At 42.5% G+C, this 12,874-nt stretch overlaps 1 non-coding gene across 1 annotated transcript; it reads right to left on the reverse strand.

Moving 5' to 3' along the window:
- Nucleotides 1-9,642: 9,642 nt before the first annotated feature.
- Trnaw-cca lies at nt 9,643-9,714 on the reverse strand. Its single transcript has one exon. It is a non-coding gene; the product is annotated as a tRNA-Trp (tRNA).
- Nucleotides 9,715-12,874: the final 3,160 nt, after the last annotated feature.

Consider the following 12,874-nt stretch of genomic DNA (forward strand, 5'->3'; position numbering starts at 1 on the left):
CAGGCTGGCCTCGAACTCAGAAATCCGCCTGCCTCTGCCTCCCGAGTGCTGGGATTAAAGGCGTGCGCCACCACGCCCGGCTCTGGTGTAATTCTTATAGGTCTGCCTTTATATGTTACTTGACCTTTTTCCCTTTATTGCTTTTAATATTCTTTCTTTGTTTTGTGCATTTGGTGTTTTGATTACTATGTGACAGGAGGAATTTCTTTTCTGGTCCGGTCTATTTGGAGTTCTGTAGGCTTCTTGTATGTTCATGGGCATTTCTTTGTTTTGGTTAGGTAAGTTTTTGTTTATAATTTTGTTGAAGATATTTACTGGCCCTTTAAGTTGGGAATCTTCACTCTCTTCTATACCTATTATCTTTAGGTTTGGTCTTCTCATTGTGTCCTGGATTTCCTGGATGTTTTGGGTTAGGAGCTTTTTGCTTTTTGCATTTTCTTTGACTGTTGTGTCAATGTTTTCTATGGTATCTTCTGCCCCTGAGATTCTCTCTTCTATCTCTTGTATTCTGTTGGTGATGCTTGCATCTATGACTCCTGATCTCTTTTCTAGATTTTCTAGCTTCAGGGTTGTCTCCCTTTGTTATTTCTTTATGGTTTCTGTTTCCATTTTTAGATCTTGGATGATTTGTTCATTTCCTTTCCCTGTTTGATTGTGTTTTCCTGTAATTCTTTAAGGGATTTTTGTATTTCCTTTTTAAGGGTTTCTTGTTGTTTAGCTGCATTCTCCTGTAAGTATTTAAGGGAGTTATTTATGTCCTTCTTAAAGTCCTCTATCATCATCATGAGAAGTAATTTTAAATCCAAATCTTGCTTTTCTGGTGAGATGGTGTATCCAGGACTTGCTATGGTGGGAGAATTGGGTTCTGATGATGCCAAGTAACCTTGGTTTCTGTTGCTTATGTTCTTAAGCTTGCCTCCTACCATCTGATTATCTCTAGTGCTACCTGCACTCACTATATCTGACTGGAGTCTGTCCTTTCTGTGATTCTGGTTGTGTCAGAACTCCTCAGAGTTCAGCTGTCTCTGGAATCCTGTGATTCTGTGATCCTGTGATCCTGAGATCATGGTGTGAGCAAGCTCCTGGGATCCTGTGGTCCTGCATGTTTTAGAGCACCTGGGTGTTGTGGGACTGGCTGTGGAGTTCACATCTCTCTATATGAATTTTAAGATCGCTTTTTGTATTTCTGTGAAATAGGGTCCTGGAATTTTGATGGGTATTGCTTTAGGTCTGTAGATTGGTTTTGTTAGGACAGACATTTTTACAGTATTAATTCTTTCAACCCATGAATATGGGAGGTCTTTCCAGTGTCTTTCTGAATTCCCTTCTTTGTCATTTTAAAGCCTGATCTGTGGAGATCTACTTCATGGGTTAGGTTTGTTCTAAGGTCTTTTATTGTTTTTTCGACTATTGTGAGTAAAATTGTTTCTCTGATTTCTTTCGATGTATGCTTAGCATTGGTATGAATTAAGGCTTCTGATCCTGTATGTATTTTTATATGTCCTGTCACTTTACTAAAAATGTTGGTCAACTCTTGACAGTCTCCTGGTGGAGTCTGTAGAGTCTTTCACATATAGAATAGTACCATCTGTAAATAAGGATGCTTTGACTTCTTCCTTTCCTATTTGAATCCTTTCTATGTTTTTCTCACATCTTGTTCTCTCAGGTTTTAGGGACAATTTTGAACAGAAATGGAAAGTGTGGACACCCTTGTCTTGCTCTTGATTTTAGTGGAAATGCTTCCAACTCTTTTACTTGTAGAATTGTCATGAATAGCCTTTATTATGTTTAGATAGGTTCCTTTCATTCTTGCCTCCATTCCCTCCCCNCCCCCCGCCACAAAGGATGAAGGGTTGTTAGACTGCGTCAAAGGCCTTTTCTGCATCTTTGAGATGATTGTGTGGCTTTTCTCTTTGAGTCTGTGTATGTTATTTTTTATAGTTACTGATTTGTTGGATCATTCCTGCATCTCAGAAATGAAGCCAAATTGACTGTGGTGAACGCTCTGTTTGATGTGTTCTTGAATTCAGTTTTTATTTTATTGAGAATTCTTTACATCTCTGCTCATCAGGGGAAATTGGATTATAATTTCCTTTTACTGTGCTTTTATCTGGCTTTGGTATCAGGATAACACTGGCTTCATAAAGAGTTTGGAAGCAGTCCTTCTCTTTCTATTCCACAGGACAATTTGAGAAGTGTTGGTGTTAGTTCTTCTTAAGAGTGTGGTGGAATTTTGCAGTGAATCTGTCTGGGCCTAGACCTTCTTTACATTTCTTTATTTGGTGTGTGTGTATTGTACATGTGGGTGTGTGGTGTATGTGTGTGCCTATATGTTATATGTGTGTATGGTATATGTGTTTATGGTGTGTGGATGTATGTGTACAGTGTATGTGTTTATGGTTTGTGTGTACAGTATATGTGTGTGTATGGTGTATGTGTGATGCAACTTGGTCTTTTGAAGAGTGTTGGACTTGCTAAGGATGATAGGGACTTTTGGAGACTACATTTTGCTTTGTGAGATGGACAGGAGCCTATGGGGATATGGGTGGAAGGTTACTGTTTAAATAACATATTGTTTGGATGTCAAGTTGACAAGGGATGGATGGACATGGAGTGGCTAACGGTGTAAACATGACAGGCTCTAGACTCACCTAGGAGATAAGCTTCAAGCCCAGGCTTCTGAGGGATTATCTAGATTAGGTTAATCAGGGTGTGAAGATCCACTTTAACTGTGAGTTGCACCCTTTCATGGGCTGGTGACCCTGCCTTCCTGACTGCAGATGCAGTACGAGCAGCTGCCTCAGCCTCTGTTACCATGATGGTCCTCACATTGAGAGCCAACTCAGCCTCTGTCACCATGATGGACTGTGTCTTTACATCGTGAGCCAACTCAACCCCAAGTCTCCACGATGAACTGTATCTTCACAGTATGAGCCTAAATAAAACTGTCCATAAACTGTTTTTTTTTTTTGGGTCAGATATTTTATCACAGCAATAAGAAGGGTGGCCATGACAGTCTATGTTCAAATCTAGTGAACATTACAGAGATGCAGGGTTATCATTTACCTACCTGAAGATATTTGATAGTTTATGTGATGACAATAATTACATCAATATGCTTTGTTATGTTTTATTATTGTTTTCATTTTACACTCCGAGTCCTGGATAAAATAAAATTTATCCACCAAACTTTATCTTCACGCCCACATATTTAGTGTTTGTGATTTAGGCTTAGGTCCTTGGCCAGGCAGCCCCAAATGAATCAACCTACAAAATTTCTTCCTCCCTCTCTTTGTCTCTTGTGGGTCTGTGTGGTATATGTCTGTGCTTGTGAATATTTTCGTGTGTGTGTATGTGTGCACATGTGTGCATATGTGTGCTGTGTGTATGTACATATATGTGTGTGCATGTGTGTAATTGTGTGTGTGTGTGCTCCAGAGGTCAATACTGTGTGTCTTTCCTCTATTGCTCTCCACTTTAATTTTTTGAGATAGGGTCTCTCACTGAACATGGAACTCACTGATCGGCTAAGCTGGCAGGTCATGTCCCCCAAGGATCTACCTGTCTCTGGTCTCCACAGCTGGGGTCACAGGCATTCACTTCTGTGCTTGATCTTTGTATTCTTGGTTGAGAACCTGCCTTTAATGGCTGAGCCATCTCTCTAGTCCTGTGCTTGACTTTTGTGCGGGTTTTGAGGCTCCAAACTCAACTCCTCATGCTTGCCCAGTGGGTATTTTACCTATTGAGCCATCTCCCCAGGGCCCAGCATTTCGTTAGAATGAATAATGAATAAATAAAACATTCGCAGGTAAGTGGAACTAAGATAGTCATCAAGGAGATGCTGCAGGGCCTGAGGTGTCCGGGTGCTACGCGTGTGCTACAGGTGGGGGCGGGGAGGCATCATGGGGAGGTGAGCCCCATGTCTTTGATACTATCATCCGTAATTCAGCTTCTCCAGCTGTAAAATGAAAGCGCCATATTGGGAGCTTATTCTCCAGGGGCCTTAAGTTCTTCAGTGTGTCTGGGGCCTTTCAGGTCATAAGATAGGAGATCCACAAAGCCTTCTTTTAGTTAGGTGGGTGTTCAGGCTGGAAGGGGCAGCATTGGGAGAGGTATCAATGGGCTCAGCCAGGAAGCATCCCATGAGTCAAGGAGAAATCAGTAGGGGATGCAATCGCTGAAAAACAGGATGTGGCGGTGTTAGCAGGGCAGTGTAGGAAGTGGTGAGAAAGGCAAGAAGATGGAAGCCTCCAATAACATGTGGAAGCTTGAACCCCTGAGCTACCATGAGGTCTGGCCTGATGGAGCTAGTGACTCGGAGCCACAATAACATTGGGCTATACACATCTTATCCCATCAAGTAAAACCTTTGATGCCAGGAATAGGTTACATCTTGTCCAGCCATTGGCCAAAGGGGTCCCATGGGACCCCCCAAACACCACAGGACACTGCCTAGGCTATTTGTTACTCTTTACAACCTTATGGAAATGCCCTATCACTGAAGACAACACGTAACTTATGAACACAGAAAAGACTCTAGCTGGCGCCTAACTAGAAGCTCCACTCTTACTGACTGGTATTTACAGTCCTGGAAGATACCAGAGGAGAGACATAATTATCGGTATCTGCCAGCTACAAGTCCTGTAATCTGCAATGGTATCTTGAGTCATGTCCAGCTTAAGGCTAGGAAGGAGGGACAGAGTCCAGATATTGTTTGATCTCAAAGTTTATTCACGATGATGGCAAGTGTTAGTTCACAACACACTCACAGGGTACCTGACTCAGAAGCAAGTGGCAGAGAGGCTTGCAGACAAGGCTCTCAGTGTGTCAGTCGCTCGGCATGTCTCAGACGGCAGTTCCTCTCTCTGGATCCTCTATCCTGATGCAGCCAGGGCAGCTGTCAGTTGTCTTCTGGTTAGAGAGCAGGACGCCATGACAGTCTTCACTGTAGCAGTGGTCTCCAAAGAGCAAGGTTTTTGCAGATTCACCATCACGTATGATCAGAGCTTTTCATAGATCATATTGATAATGGCTGCCTTTGTTTATGTGGGCTGCAAACACAGAGGCTGTGCAGTGAATTGCCTGTCTAACTGGTTCCTTATAGAGTGGGTATCTGGTCGTTGGCAAGTGGAAAGAAACATAGTTTACTAACATACAAAGTAGGGCTTCCTCTAGTGGACCCTAGAGCTGCAGGTTAGTGGGGATGGACAATAAGTACAGTTTGAGGGAGTTCCGAACGTGAAACACATGCAATCTGTTAAGCAAGTCTTTCAATGGCTCTTAAAATAGTTTTATGGAAACAATTAACAAAGCAGTATCTGGCTGCCAGGAGTTTCCCAGGTCGCATTCTGAGTACACCCCCTAGTTCTTCTATTAGGAGTTCTTGCTGTTCTTGTTGCAGACATGTCTAAAAGAAACAAACTTATTCTTATGGTTAGTACAAGAAGAATGCAAAATATCAGGAACCAAAATACTTCTTTCAACCAATGAAACCAATTCTATACAGGGTAACACACAAAATCAAACTGAGCAGTCCTGGCTAATTGGTCCCATATGCCACACTTTTTCTATTCCTTATTCCAGTCCTTTTGAATGTAGATGTCTGCTCTGAGTAGCCCTACCATATTGTGTAATTCTGCTGTCTTATGCACCGAAATTTTTTCTCGGTTCAAGAGTGTTTGATGCATGCTCTGTAGTTGTTTCTCATTGTGCTCTGCTATCTCATCGATCACTCTAATGGTTTTAACAAGTTTATCCCTGTGGTCTTTCTCCAGTTCAAAATCAAATTGGGCATCAGATGAGAAGTAACTTGGTAGTATACTGTGGTTAGTCTCGTCTGATCGGATATTACGATCTGTGGACAATTATGTACAAGATAGCATCCTCTAGTTATATTCCATTTTACATGATTATTGTCCACGGATGTTTCATCTAGATAATTGCATCTAGTGATAGTTTAATTATTGGTGCACACTAAGAATTGATAGTTACACAGGGTTTGTACAGTCTGAGGCATAGTGGAATATGCCAACGCTGTATTTTCCATCTTTCTTATGGGTACACGTGGATATAAATATGTGTTGGGTCCTAATCTGTAAATTTGTTCCATGGGGATGCTGGTGACCATATGAAATGGTCAATTGGTGCCACCCAGGTTTCCTCCTGTGTACATGGTGTTTTATACAATTTATTGGATTGTGGTATATGTTTATCCAGGTATCCATTCTGTGCACTATCTAAAAATATTTGTACTAAGTTTAGTTCGCATATGCCGTCAGCACACCAAGACATTCTTTCAGAGTCCAGAGTAGTTTGAAATTCTGGGGCTCATCTGCCCATTCCAGTTGTAAACAATATGTCTAATTCTCTAGTTATGCTTAGACATTGGATTCATAAATTTGGCACACAATCAGGTTATGGTTAGTGGTACTGAGACTCAAAGTCCTTTTGTATTCCTGATGGTATGTTTCCTGGAATACCTGTTATCTGTGTTTCCATGGTATGAACTATCGTATGCAATGCATCAACTGATTGTGATACTGCATGCAATGCTTTGGCTGTGTCTGCATTAATTTTTTGTAAACAGTAGAGCTCTGCTTTAACAGGTTGAACAATGGTTGCTGCTACTCCTCTGCCCGTAATACCTCCGAGGATTGCATTGCTCCATCCACAAAAGCTCCTGCTGAAAGCGCTTGTAGGGGTTTTCCTCCAAATCCATCTGGGTAATATGTTTTGGGCCATTATAATGTCATTAAATTAATTTTAAACTGGATGGGTCTAACTCTTGGCAAGAGAATGACTTGTGCTGGTAATGTTGTGTCTGGTTCAATAAATGGAGCTGTTACTAGTTTTGGTTTACCTGGTGGTACATAATCCATCCACCATATCCTAGGATAGTGGGCTCTTTAAATTTAATCTGCATAGTACGATTATATTTTATGTTACCTCTGACCCCTATACATGGTGCATTTGAGTGTTCTGAATTGTGTCATAATTTCCTGGCCATGGAAAAATACTAAATTTTATCTGCTGATTCCCCAGTCATATTTTGCACACATGCTTTAGGTTTGTGGGCTGTCCTATCCAACATCTCCAGTCTTTATATTGTAGATCGGGTAGTAAATAATGAAAGACAGTCCAGATGCTGTTCCATCCCAAGGTTTATTCACTACGATGGCAAGCAGAAGTCCACAACACACACACATGGTGTACCTGACTCAGAAGTAAGTGGCAGAGAGGCTCGCAGGCAAGGCTTCTAATTGTGTCTCAGGTGGTGGTCCCTCCCTCTAGATCCTCTATCTCCATATAGCCAGGGTGTCAGGTATCCTCAGGTTGGAGAGCAAGACAGCATGACGGTCTTCCCAGACACAACAGGACTGATGCATATGTGAGCTCACAAAGACTGGCAGCACACACAGGGCCTGCACAGGCTCAAGCTAGCCCGGGTACTAGCACAAAGAGGAGGAAGGACAGGACTCACTTTTAAATGGGAAGCTATATGCACTCAACATTCACTGACAAAGGGACAACCAGTATTCTTCAGGGGACCCTCACTGGGTACATCAACTGGGTACCATGCCTAGGAGTAATTAGCTGGCTAACACAAAATGAACTCATTGGTATGTGTTTGTGCATTCTCTCTCTCTCTCTCTCTCTCTCTCTCTCTCTCTCTCTCTCTCTCTCTGTGTGTGTGTGTGTGTCTCTCTCTCTCTGTTTCACTTGTTTATTTTTACTTTGGTTTTTTTTGTGATGCTGTTGCTGGAAAAACAGTGGACTGTAGTCTTCTGCTGGCAGGGATACCTTGCACCGGAAAGACTGGTTTATTACCTGCCTAGAGCAGAAGAGACAAACATTAAAAGGTATGATCATACACAGCTGTGGTGTAATACAGGCAGTCTCAATAGTTTCTGAGTTCAGGCCCTGATCCAGGCCTTGACTCTGGTTGTTAAATATTCACTCTGATAGACTACTTTGGAAGCAGCCCCCTCTTTCAGAGTGTGATGTGGAAAAACAGAGGCTTCTTCTAGAAGGCATTTCTAAATCATTGAATCTTACAGGCTTGGATAAGATGTACCCATATGCTGGCTCCGTTTGTTATTAAAGCCATAGGCATGCCCAGGGGTCATGTCATTTTCTCATCCAGCCACTAGAGGGCGGTGCCAGACTGCAAGTTGGCCCTCTACAGACCACATCCTAAACCTTAGAGAATTACACTTGGAGACATTCGTTAGCTTTTTTTCTTCAATATAATTTAGAAGCTAGGAATCCTTTCTAACAAAGAAATATAAAGTTAACCACTAAATGGACACCTGCTGAAGCGGCTGCACTGACTCGGAGATAAACGCGAGTCATTTAAAAAGTGTTCCTGCTTGGAGCACCTCTTCCCGCTTGGTGTGTTGGGGGGTGGGGCTGGGGGTAGGGGCAGAACCTTAGGAGTGGCCAGGAGGAGGCTCCTTAGTCACTGGAGACAGGAAACTGCCCTACAAGCCCTGGATAATTGTCATGAAAGGAGTAAGCCTGTCTGTCTTGCACTCTCTCTGACCCTAGTGTTCAAGACGGGACTCTTTCTCTCACATAGGATTCTGTTGCAGGCCTTGAAACCTTTGTCAGAGCTCCTACTATGCTATTTGGACTTTCAGTCTCCGTGGCTACGAGTAAATAAATTTTTGTTGTTGTTCTTTATGAAGTTAACTCTTTATTGTAGTGATGAAGATCACCAATTTGTGTCAGTGCACACACACACACACACACACACACACACACAAATAAAAAATTAAGTTTTCTTTATCTTCTCTCTACCTTTTCTTTTTCAGGAAATCATTTTTGCATCGGTTTTTGTAGAATGTATGATAATTTTTTATCTTCGTATAATGGGAAAACAAATCTTTACTAATTTTAAATAAGATGAGTTGGTGTTTAAAATTGATCACTGAAAAATCTGTACACACACAAGCGCGCACACACACGGAAGTCCTCAGCAAATTCTTTTGTAATAATGATGTTGAAAGGATAGACTATTATCTGACAGGTAGATCTTTTAAAACCTTATTTATTCATATGGCATTCATAATCTTGAACAGTAGGCATTTAAAATAAAATGTTTTTACAGAATTAATTCTTAGGATATAATGCTAAAAAAGAGATTCCTTGACTATAAACATTTGAAAGGTTGGAGAATCTAACGAATTTGGAGTTTGTGTTTGGCACTGGGCTAGGCAGGGAGGACAGGAGCTGCGAATGAGTGCAAGGTGTTTGCTGTCACAGTCAGGGAGACTAAGGCTTAGAGTCCGTTTAAAACCTGATGCTTAGACGCGCGAAAAGAAACCAGCAGCATTAGGAAGTCTCCAGAAAACCTTCCTCAACCAGCTGAGAGAAAAGTTCACTTATACGAATTTTAATTCCTCGCCTCCTTGGATTTTAAGTCTCAGAGCTTGAAGTGTGTTGATTCGGCTTTGTTTGATTTGTGAATTGATTTGGCTCTTTGCCTAATTTAATTCCGATCGCAATGCTGAAGTGGTTTTGCAGTTAAGTGGCCAAGTTTCTTATCAGTCTAGAGAAGAAATGGGTAAATGATTTGTCTGTAGATTTGAAAATGCCAAGGCTTTGGCCTTTCTAGCTCAGTTGTAGGAAAACAGGTATTCATGACCCCGACGTGATTTGAACACGCAACCTTCTGATCTGGAGTCAGACGCGCTACCATTGCGCCACGAGGTCACTGATACATAATGCATTTTGATCCTCTAAAGCTCCAGCATCCTGGCGGCTTTCTCCTGCAACTCCTCCTCCTGGACCGGCGCGCAGAGTTCCTGAGGCAACGCGGCGAGCCCAGCCGCCCAGGCAGATCCTGTCCCCAGGGCAGGCAGGAAGGAAAACCGACCCCCGGCTCACACTCACAGACTTAAGAACAGAATTCTGTCATTTTTCCCCTCTACCTTCTCTAGCTATAAAACGTATTGAAAACTGGACATCATGGAAGAGGCTAGCATCATAAAAACTGGTAACCACTGGCAACCTTAACGCTCAGTCGCCAGCAGCCACGTGAAGGGGCGGGGCCAGCCTTGCAGTCAGCCACAGCCCTGCCCGCTAGGCGCTGCCTTCTCTCGGGATCTGCTGGTTTACACCACAGGTGCACCCATAAACACGGAGGTTTTATGTGATACATAGCTCACTTTTAATCTTCGGGAGGCTTACTATCCATCTCTTTTTCCTCAGATCGTCCCCTCCTCATCCCTTAAGGGAATGGCGTGCCCTTTTCAGCATCGGAGGGGCAGGAACTGCACGCTGTTAGCTGGTCTTATATACGAAGATCTACAGGAGGGCTAATGAGTTTCTTCATTGTAAAGCTACTCTTCTCCCTTTTAGAATAACATCTAGGGATGGCGTATAATATCAGCCGCGCACATTTCTTCTCACCCTCGCAGCCACTGATTGCAGTACTCATTTTGACTGTAACAACAACTGCTGCGGTGTTTGACTAATGGGCATTTTCAAATACACTTACCGTTACATTTCTCCTTCGAGAGAAAGCTGTTATTTTCTTATTTACATATGTACTTATTTGTTTGCACCACATAGACTCATGGATATTGTTAATTCGTACAATTTTATTCTTTGTTTTGTTGCTGAAAATGTTTTTAACTTCAGCCATTATAAATCCTTCAGGTAGGCTTGTGTACTTCTGACACACCACAACCTTCTGCCTTAAAAGCGTTCGATGTATTTTATGTTTTTGATATCCTTTTCTATTCTAAAGTTATGCTCTAAGTTTCCTGCACAATACGCCATTTAGAGAGGTCTTTGAGCATGTAACCCGATATGCTTTAACACCATTTAACCTCCCTTTAACTGCGAGTTGTCTCTTCTCATTAACGTCTACTAATGTATTCTGTTTGGCAACAGAGAGTGATACAAAAGCTTACCCCAGTCTCGAACATTCATCTTCTTCAGGGCGAGCATCTTCGTCTCTGATGCCACTTCAGTAAAATCTCGTCTGAATGCACGAGAGACAGACGTGAACAACTGTGCTCAGGTGAAGACAACCCAGAAAAGCAGCAAGCAGATGGGATCCACTGTGTGGTTAAAAAAGCCACAGACACCTGTTAACTGCTGTCAATAAGCAACTTTGTTTTCTTTTTCTGATATAAATGCCAGTGGCCCAGGAAGTTTCGACATGTTGAGCTGTTGAAGTTGGCTTAGAGAGACACTGACTTGCGCACACAAAGGAAAACAGAAAGCAGCCAGTACTCCATTCCTGCCTCCCATTTTTCCATTTGAAATTATATATATGTTGGTAGTTTTTGGTCCTACCAGGAGACATACCCTAATATTCAGAACTACCAATGAAAGTGAAGAGGAATAGAAGCTTTTAAACGGTGTAAAATGTTTTCCCATTGGAATGGACTCTAAAGCAGTTTCCCACCTGTGCGGATGCCTTTTGGCATGCTTGTAACACATTTCCAACAGAAAGTGTCTCTGATGTCTTCCAAAAGGCCAGTCAGATCTGGCCTTCCTCCACTTCCACATGGCTCCACCGGCGGCACTCTGGAAGAAAGAATGACTTTGAAGTCTTGAGTGGCCTCTCACAAGAGACAGAGGAAGGCCAGACTGAGAAGCAAAACTTAGTGGACTTGTGAGACTGTCTAATTTCCAGGACTGTCACAACGCCAGGCCTGCAATGCTGAGGTTTCTTCCCTCAGTGAAGGGTGCATTTGTGCAAGCAGCTTTTAAAGCCACTTGCTTCCTAGGTGCTTTGTCTGGGTTGGTTTGCAGGAGACTACTTTGCTCAAGCAATGGCCACTGAGTTCCTTAGTCACCTCTCCTGCTTTGCTGGTCGGGAGTGGGAGGCACAGTGCTGTCAGCAGCAGGTGGCACAGTGGCAGCTGGACCTCTCAGTCTCACTCTGTGCTTCCCCTGTCCCAGCCCCTTGGCACACTATTTGCCCACTATTCCTCCAGAGACTTCTGTTTCCCATTGATGGATTGTGGTGGATCTGAGAGAGATGGGAATAGTGGTGGCTTTTGACACCTCCTCTCAGTGACACGTCTTCCAACAAGGACACACTTCTTAGTCCTTCTGTGGTTGTTGTTTTGCTTTTCATTTTTAAAGACAGGGTCTCTCTCTGTGTAGGTCTGGCTGTCCCAGTCCTTCTAAAACATTTGCACCACCTGGGGACGAGGCATTCAAATGTACAAGCCTATTGGGCATCCTCATTCACACCACCACAGACAGTATGGAGGCCTAGCTCCCTGGGACTGTGAGCCCAGGCACACCCCCTTCTTCTCCCTTAGGTCACAGTGCTTTATCACAGCAACAGAAAAGTAACCAACACACATGCACAGATACCTAAAATATACTTATTTTTATGTTTTGACTGTATGTATACGTACCACATGTGTGCAATGCACAAGGAGGCGATGGATCCCCTGGAATGGATTTATAAGGGTTGTGAGCTGACGTGTGTATGCTGGGAATAAAACCCAGATCTCCAGAAGGGGAAGTAAATGCCCCCCCCCTAAGACTTAGAGCTTGACATGCTTTCTTCTGAATGTGTCTTCATGTAAATCTAGTTACTCGTGTGAGTACATGTGATAATTTAATAAAACATAAATCTTATATTTACATTTATTATAACAAGAAGTTACTTATAAACATTGGGGGAAACTTGAAATTAACATGTCCGTATAATAAAAGTTACCTCTACGGTTCCAAATTATCCTTTTAATTGAACATTTCTAGCTCTGACTTCTTTTCTGCCCTACAGAAACAATACTTCAACAAAGGTCTTATTTATTTATTTATTTATTTATTTATTTATTTATTTATTTATTTTTGAGACAGGGTTTCTCTGTATAGCCCTGGCTGTCCTGGAACTCAC

Source organism: Mus caroli, chromosome 11, assembly GCF_900094665.2.
Source record: "Mus caroli chromosome 11, CAROLI_EIJ_v1.1, whole genome shotgun sequence".
Lineage (NCBI taxonomy): Eukaryota > Metazoa > Chordata > Mammalia > Rodentia > Muridae > Mus > Mus caroli.